The sequence below is a fragment of the Pezoporus flaviventris genome, unplaced genomic scaffold (assembly GCF_033815535.1).
Source record: "Pezoporus flaviventris isolate CSIRO_AGI_PZ_B2104156 unplaced genomic scaffold, CSIRO_AGI_Pfla_v1 ptg000031l, whole genome shotgun sequence".
NCBI lineage: Eukaryota > Metazoa > Chordata > Aves > Psittaciformes > Psittacidae > Pezoporus > Pezoporus flaviventris.
In genome coordinates this window covers 21,349,048-21,358,623 of record NW_026892579.1, presented here as the reverse complement: position 1 = coordinate 21,358,623, position 9,576 = coordinate 21,349,048, and positions in this window count along the sequence as shown.

The window sequence follows — 9,576 nt, the reverse complement described above, 5'->3', positions numbered from 1 at the left end:
AACTCTAAAAATCAGTGCATCTTTCTGAGAAGATACTTCCTTATCCTGTGGTGGTCTTGTCTGGGTGAAACATAAATGAGCAGAGGTACTGCAGCAATAGGAGGCTCTGTTGTGTAGTCCATTAAAGAAGATTTATTTAAGACCCAGACCAGGGTCACCTTATGGTCTGCAAAGGCAAAACTGAGGAGGTGATGTGAGTGCTGAGAGACAGGGCAGATGGGAGCCATCAAAGGGAACCTTTGTCAAATGACAGCCTGAAGGCAGTATCGCTGGTGTCTTCAGTAAGTCAGCTGCTAAGTTATGGATAATCATTGACCTAAAATGTGCTTTCAGTAAATCTTATCATCTATGTAGCTGAGGCTCAAGCAATTTAACCATAACACACATCAATATCTGACTGAAGCAATCAACCCTGCCCAGACACACTGTACTAGGAAAGGATTTGGGATGACATGTTACTGAGTTAAGAGGCAGCATGTGAAAGGGAGTATAACACTGATTCAGAAACAAGTTTAGTTTGTCCAAATTAGCACTGGTTTTAAGTTCTTAAGAAAGACTCCCTGGACGTGTAATACATATTAAATGCTTGATGCTGAGTTAAATATTCCAAGAACTTCCCTTTCTCATATTGATGTGGGTCTGAGGGGAGATAAAAACCTGGATTTGATGTGATTGTTATGTAATTAGAGTTCTTTGGCCTTCTCTTAGCCAGTGCAACTGCTCCCTCAGACCTGTCCCCGTGGTGTGATTCGTAATTTGGCACAGAACAGGTTTCCTTGGCTCCACGTAATTGCTCAAATTTCTATTTGTCAACTGTTGTCTATCACAAGCGCTTTCCGTTCGGCATAGACAGGTGAATGCTGCTATAAATAACCCACATCCTGCAATTCTTCCCTCAGGAGCTTATCCATGAACATTTCAGTGTACCAATTAATGAGACCAAGCTTCCCCCTCCTACTTGTCTTACAGAAATATTTAAAGAAATACTGGACAAATTCAGACCATCTACTAAGTACTAGAAGTGCTGTTTTCTGTAGTAGCTGACTCTTGCTCATCTTGATAAAAGAGGGAGAGGAGTTCTCAATAAATCAGAATTCTGCTGCTAAGTCAGGAATACTCTTCTCCAGTGAAGGGGATAAGCTTTAATGTGTAGCAGATAGGTGTAAGATTGGACCAAATATTATGAAACAAGTGATGAAATAAGCAGCAAAACTATTACACCATGTAAATTAAAGAAGTATCTGTTGCAACTGGATTTACATCAACAACTAAAAAGTAATGCCAAAATGGTTCAAAGGTCTGTGAATCAAATGGAAAATGAGAAGTCCCAGGGTGAGGATTTAGGGGTCTTGGTATGAAATCTGTTAACCTCACCATTTGCATGTGATAAGCATGTCTGACGTTCAATAATAGGAGGGTAGGGCAGGCACAAGGCACTGCCCCTTTCAGCTGTTCATATGTGAATCACATAGATTCTTCTTGTCAAAGTCAGTGGTCTTTTCATGTGCTCATTGTTTTTGATACCAGCTGCACTCTTAAACACAGGATTAATCTATATATTCCTAGAAGTGGCATAAAATATATGAGCATGCAGAATGAACTGCATCTAAATAGACCACTCTGAGGCTAACAGTTAATAAAGAAAAACCTATCCTGATGATTTAGGAATCCTAAGTTTCATATATACAGACATGAAATCAATAGGCAAAGATGTGTGCCATGCTCAGCACATGTGAGGAGGTATGTTTGGAAAGGCATGAATACAGAGCAAGAAATAGTGACTTCTGCAACAACTACGGCTCCCACAAATATATACTTGTATACTAACTTTAAACTAACTTTAAACTAGCTTTAAATGTATGTGCCTCTGCAGCCTCTAAAACCTTCAACTTCTTGAAACTCTTTGTGAACCATTGTCCCTTTGTGGAGCTGTGAAATACCATTAGTGACATATTGGAATTGGGGAAGAGGAAGGCTGAGGACTGAATTCACAAAGGCAAGCTGCAGCTGAAACACAACTACTATCCATGTCAGCATCACCGTGTCATGAACCCGGATTATTCACCAAATCTCTGAAAGAGCTCAGAAACAACGAGAGGCCTCCTGAAGCCAAAAGCACTTCCTTGGAAGAATAGAAACTGCTCAGCAAGCCATCCTCTGCTACATTTACGAGCAGAGAGTATGGCTTTGCTCCAGCCCAGGAAACCCAATTGTGGAGATGGGCTGGGGCTGAGGGTGGGCTCCAGCCCATTTGCATTGGCCAACTGGAAAGAAGTGAGGCTGTAAAAACAAGTGCTACAGAAACAGAAACAGACTTCCTTATTAGAAAGTTCTTCCTGTATTTCAAAAAATACATATTTTCAGTACCTCTAGTAAGAAGATTAATGGGAACATTAAAAAAGCTTTCAATCTTACAATTTTGCTCTGACTTTTTCCTGCTAAGAAAGGAAAGTGGTTTGTGGAAAGAAATGCTGACAGGAGGTGTTTCTGATGGAGTCAGCGTGACCATCACTGGCAGAAGCAGGATGCAGCTGCTAGATCACAACATGATCAGCTATCAAGAGAAACCTCTTATAAGACAGTATTGACTAAGAGAGGAGAGTTTAAAGCTCTGCTGATAAATGCTGAGTGGGAATAAGACAAGCTGCTTGGACAGGATATCCCCGTGGAAGAGTGGGCATGAAATGAGTGACATTCAGGTCTTGCCACTCAGCTCCGTGGCTTCTCATCTCCCTGCGAAGATGTTCCCTCTGCAGTGGTTCCTGGAGTCCACAAGTGATGCAGAGGGTTGACCAATGTACAGGGGGGTTGTACAAGGGGTTGTGCAAGGGGATTGTGCAAGAGGGGAGAGAGGAATTTTTCCTGTTTAACAGAAAGCATTGTTTGCAAATACCTGTCAAGCTTGCCATGCAATACCAGGACAACAGGCTATTGATAAGGGGGAGAAACACTCTGATAAGGGGAAGAAACAGACTGATAAGGGGAAGAAACAGACTGATAAGGGGGAGGAACAGTCACTTAGTTCCAGTGAAGACCAGCTTTGTGGTTTGGACTTTGACCAGACTCCTAAAGAGCATGTGTGATGGCTAGAGGTTAAAAGTTCAGGCTCCAGGAAGACTCATTTACTTTATCTTGAAGACCCCTACTCACAAGAGGAAGGCTCATTTACTTCACCTTGAGACCCTCACCCATGACTGGACACACACACACACACTGCACAGGCACAAAGGACCTTCTAGCTCATTATAATATGAAGCAGGGATAGGACATGAATATGTATAGGCGCATTGTGCAACCTTATGAATATATATAAGTTTAGAGAATAAATGTAGAGGGAAACAACACTGAGGTACGCATGCCTTTGGAGGAGCTATCCCCCAGGCTTCTCAGCGCTGAATAAAAGCATACCTACTTTAAAACTTTAACGAGTTGTGGAGTCTATCCACGTATCACAAGGCAGGAGAAGTCGGCATGAGGACCATGAGCAATGTGGCTTGTAATGCCAGCAAGCTGAACATGAAAGTGAGGGTATTAGTGCTTCTACTAGGTTTGGCAGTTTGAGGTGTGAACCCCTACCCTGTTACTGAGGCTGATGCAGCACCAAGCCTTTGCCATCCACTGGCTGGCCAAGCTGCCCTGCAACACCAAAGGCTGCCCTGAACGGGCACACGGGCTTCCCACACAGCACACCCACCAAAACGGAGGAGGGGGAGAGGAAAACGGAGGGTGAGAAGAGAAAGCCAAGAAAGGGTCACTGGGAAGAGGTGCAGGGCAAGCAACAGAGTAATACAGACAGGAATGAGCAGGCAGAGTGACTGAGCAATGTGCATGTGATGTGCACGTTACAGCTCCCTTCCTTCCAGGTCAGGAGAGGTTGCTCTGATTAATGATGTGGCCAGCATGTGGGAGAGGTGCTAAAGAACTTTCTCCTTAATCCACAAGCAAGGAACAAATAGTTTCTGATGGAAAACAATATTGAAATTGTCGATTTTTGCAGACAAAGATAACATTCATTAATCAAACAAATGGCATGCTCAGGAATTGAGCAGTGTGGGAGAGCAAAATAATTGCAGGAGTTGTGTATTCCCCCTACATCTCTCAGCATTTCAAAGTGTACATAATACCCAGCTTTATTATTTCCTGGCCCTTTAAGTTGGAATTGAAACGCAATTAAAATAGCACTTGAGAGAGCCATAATTTTAATTAATGGCCTATGTTGCTGAGAATTTGGAAAACAAAGAGAGTGTTGCCCACTTGTAATGAGTAAATCAAGACAGATGTGTTCTTCAGCATCCATACATCAATATGACGACATAATCTAGTAAAGCAAGAAACTCATCTCTGCTGTAATATCACTTGTTTTGCTTCAGAAATTTAGCCCAACGGGTGCATATGATGAGTTGAGTGCAAGCTAAACAGCCTCAGATTTAAAAAAATGAGACAAAATATATCTGAGGGGATGCAGGTCTCCTGCAGGGCTCCAAACCCAGAAGCAGCCCTCATGAGACAGCCTGCTGAACTCCCCTCTCTGCCATGCTGCTTCTCCTTTTGGTTTCTAGCTCCCAGATCTCTTGTCCTGACCTGCCAGTTGGTGGCTCAGATGGAGCAATCACAGACAGGGGTGAACCTCTAAGCTGTGTGAGCCCCATAACGTAAAGTCTGGGATTCGCTCCAGCTTAACAACCTTGCTGGAGTCTGGACCAGTGTGTGCTCTCCCCAACAAGCACAGACACTGCTGGGAAGTATCCTGGCTAATCCCTGCTACTCTCAGTGGCACTGCTCCCATAGACAGCTTGGACGCAGCATCCCTCTTTTAGAGGGTACCCAGGTTATACGGGGTGTGTATATGTAGATACACACATATATATGTATATAATATATACATACATATACACATATACATATATACACATATTTATGCACATATATATGTGTGTATATATATATACACGCACACATATATGTATATTTATTTTTATATACACACATTTATCCTCTTCCTTCTCCCTTTTGGGGATACCCAGGCAGTAAGTTGCCAGTGTTGATCATTGACTCTTCCTGTGCCACTGCTTCTTCAGTCGGCTCACACCACATCACTTTGAACAATCCACCCCAATCAACCCATTTAACACATACATCTACTGTGAAGTGTCAGAGGGATGTGGGCAAACATAAGCATCCCTCTGCCTGGTCTGCAGTCTTGGCAGGAGACACAGACCTACATGTTCAGATCAAAGAAGTCCTTGGCACATGTGTGTGCAGAAGGGGAGTCACATGTGCATTGGCTGGGGAGGCTGGGAGAAAGAAAAAGCAGGGCTTTTGAAGCCTGGCTTCTATCAGTGCTGCCTTTTCATTAAATATGGTTGGAAAATATTTCTCAAATGGAACACATTTGTATATTTACTATTTTTTTCTCAGTATTTAATAACTCTAGATGCACCACCAAGTTTTCTAGCAACTGGCAGTCATAGTAACGTGCACCCAGTTCAGAGCACATGCTTTATCCCTGAGATCAGAAGAAGGTGGGTGGCCTTAACCCACACCTGTGTTTGCACTGGGGAAGCAGCAAAGCTGAAGTACTTCATCTTCTGGAAGTCTGCTTGAGCATGCAGAAATCCTGACAGCATCTTAGGAGAAACTGGAATATCTATCATATTGTCACTCTGACCTGTGAAACAAAGGCCAAACAGGCCCCTTACCAACCCCATTGAATTTTCTGAGGTATTAGAAATCTGGGATGGGGGAGATGTACATGAATGGTTACTAGGTGCTGAAGCAAAGAGACCTAATTAAAGGCCTGGAGAAGTGCACTGAAGTGAAGGCTGGGAATTTGGATCAAACAAAAAGAGAGCGTGTAATTGTTAAAAAACCCTAATATGCTGTTTTATAAGCCATGATGAGCTACATATTGAAGGTTATGCTGTATTCTGAACTTTGACTCACACAGTAGTGTCTTCATTGCTAACTTTCATAGCAATACAAAACAAATGCAGTCAGTCTGAGCCCCCAAATCTATGTGCAATCGTTGATGCCAAGGAGAAAATCACCTTCTGTAATGATCGAAGACTGAAGGTGAACTTGAGTTTTCAAGAACCTGAGTCAAAGTTTGAAGGTCTTCTCTAGGATCTCCTCTGGTGTAGCAGTCCCTGTGTTGTTCTAACTACCCCCAGATTTTCTTCTTGCTGCTTCCAGAAGTGGCACTTACATGTTGCACCCTTGTTTATGTTTGTGTCAGTTTTGTCTTCCCATTTGCTCATTGCTAGGATGGATTTCAGGGTTTCAGTCAAGCCTCCTGCAGCCCACCAGGACTTTTTGCTTGGTGCCCATGACCTATGGCCGCAGGCAGATGTGATTCAGCACTTCTTCAGCACACTGCAGGCTAATGGCAAAGCAGTGGAAGCTTGGGCTGCCCACAGGAAACTGGGACATTCAGGGAAAGAAGAAAAAAGGACTCCAGGATGGGTAAAACAACACCCTGCAGGGCTGCCCACTGCTGGGGCAGAGGATCCGAGCTACGCTGATAACACCTGAGGTTTCCCTGTCGGGCAGCTCAGAGCTGAACAGGTTAACTGAGAAAACCACATTAGAGCTTTCTTTACACTCAGCGCTGGTGGGCAGCGCTGCGCTGCGCTGCGCCAGGCAGAAACCCGGCACACGGCAGGTAATCCTGGGGTATTTTAAAGCAAACGTGCCCCCTACTGATTTAATTATGTTTTCTTCGCCGCGGCTCTAAGCCTGGCGAGAACGTTCAAACCCCCTGATTAGAGCTCAAGGTCAGTAACTCAGGTGCCCTGCTGGAGAGACAGTAAAAATCGTCTCTTTCAACGCTGAAATAAGATGCTTATTATTGATTTTTTTTGAAGCGGAAGGCAAAGGATGAACGGCATTTCCTTGCAGGGCCAGCCTTTCTGAGACCATGCCCAGAGTTTTACATGCCCTTCGTAGCAGTTAATGGGGAAATAAAAGCTTGGAATAATAATGTGAACAGAAATTTGCGACCAGGGGATTTGCCGGGTTTATAAAGCCTCTGCGGATGTTTTGACTTCCCTGCACGGTAAAATGGTCTCATTTTCTAGCCAGCCTACAAAGGACAGCCATCAGCTGCCCGTTTAAAATGATCACGAGTGATTAACACAACAAAACTAGATCGCTGTGGAATAGCAATCACTATTGTTTTATGAGGTGGTGGTTTACAGCCCAGTATCCCACATCAGCTCTCTCAATGGCCAGCAGTACAGCAAAATGCACATTTTTCTTTCCAGAACACCTCAGTCATGCAGACCAGGTAGCACAGGGGTCACCCCAGAGCAAAAGCAGGAAGAAAAGGAAGGAAATCCAGCACTCTGCTGTCTCGGGGTGCCAACTGTTGTCCCAGCCAGACCTACACTCCAGTCCCAGAGAGGGGCCACACACGGGCTCATGGTCCTCACTCCGCTCCCTGGGAAAGGGCCACCAAACCCCCATTTCCCACTGTCCCATTTCCACCTGGTGGTTTGGAGTGGCTGGAGCCGTGGTGCAGACACGTTCCTACTGGATTTAAGCTAGTCCAACGTTTCTTACACCTAAAAGCTTCCTTGCTGTGCTTTCTGGTGCTGTTTTGTGCCCTACTATTGTTAATGCAACCACCGGTGACATCTTGGCTTTCCTCTCGCAGGCTGTAAACCTGCCTTCGCTAGAAGGTCATTGAGTACCCTCTAGTGGATGTTTTTGGAAAACAGAGCTCAGCTCTTCACTGGTCTTCGGAGACAGCAGCAGCTCTGGAAAGCCTTGTGTTTACTGTTAATATACACAGGGGATGGATTACAGTAAGTACAGCACATGCTAACAGCTGCAAACTCTTAAAGAGTTCCCTCTCTTTAGTTAAATCAAAATGAAGGGCAAACAAGATTAAAAATCAATACTTCAGGGAGAAACTGTCTGAGTTTTTTCAACTAGTAGACGTGCACAAGGGCAAAATGTACCTACAGCAAAAACTCAACCTGCCAATAGCATTCATTGTCAGGTTTTGGAACAGCCTGAGGTGGCATTGGGCCTACAAATTACAGCATCCAAGGACAGGCTGGAAATCATGGCAGGGAGCACCTGGGAGGAGCAAGACTATATCCCCTTGATTTGCCTCCTTATCCTTTTTTTCTTAGCTTTATTAATCATCTGGCTTTTGTTTTGTTTTAAATCAGCTAATGCATTCGCTTTTTGCTTCCCATGAACTGTATGTGGCAGGTTGGTCTTCATAAGCAGCCAAACTGGCCCCCATACACTGCCTCCTCACAAAATAGTGTGAGAAAGGTCCTGTGTCAAGGTGAGGACAGGAGCTCACTTGCCAGTTATCATCACAGGCAAAACAGACTTGACTGAAAAAGATTCTGATTTGTTGCCAAATACATTCAGGTGGTGAGAAACAAAGATAAACATTAAAATGGTACCTTTCTTCTCCTGCTTTTTCCAGGTCCAGCTTTGTTCCCAACTCCTCTATCTTCTCCTCCTCCCGGGCTGCACAAGGGGATGGGGAATGGAAGCTGGGATCTGTCCATAGCACTCCTTCTTCCTCATGTTTTTCCCCTGCTCCATCATGGGGTCCTCCATGGGCTGCAGTCCTTAAACGTAAACCTGCTCTGGTGTGTGTCCTCAACAGTGTGGTGGATATCTGTTCCAGCTCCTGGAGTATCTCCTTGCCCAGACCCTTTCTTCTCCTCCTCTGACCTTGGTGTCTCCTCTGCTGTTTCTCTTTTTATCTCTTCTGCTTCCTCTCCAGCATTATTGGCCCTTTCTGATACAACATTAACATTTTCACTAACATGTTGTATGGCACCAAACCAAAAGATTAACAGAAAACCAAGTATCTGCCCACACAGAGTGCAGACAAATAGCCTCCATGCAGAAAAAAAAACCCAAACCATGCCTTTCTCCTCTTCATCACACCGAGCAGCATCAGTTTCTGTTCCTGTCATCTATCAGTCCAATCCCTCTGTCAGCAGTCTCATCAGTTCGCCTTGGGTTGATGTCAAACTAAATGTCATACAATTACCAGGATCATCTTTATGCCTTTTTAACAGTGGCTTAATGCTAATATTCTGTAAGGCTTCAGGAATTTCACTGGTACACCAGGATGCATTCAAAATGAAGATGAGTGGGCCAATTATCTCCTAGGCTGATCTTCCAGGCCTCCTGAGTGTGTAGCAAGATTAAAGCCTATCTATGTCTAATACAGATTTTTAATGTCCTCACTTAACAGCAAAAATATCACTTCTCTTCTTTGGCTTGAATATACCATCCTGCTTCTTTCTAAATGCATAACTGAAATATACTATATGTCTTTACCACTTCTCCCCTATAGCAGCGAGCTGCTGCAGCTGCTGTCTGCTGTTTTTCAGGGACACCCATCGGCCTTTGCCCTTTGCACATCTCATCTCTCTCCATGAGCACAAGCTCCATGCTGGTCTGCTGGATATGCCATAAAAAATAGAGCACCTCTCCCAGATTAAAAGGCTTCTGGACCTCTCCTGCCGGTATCTTATAAGATTACCTCCTTTTTCAATGTTGTCGTTTCAACGGCACTTTTGGCCATGGCTCCTGAAG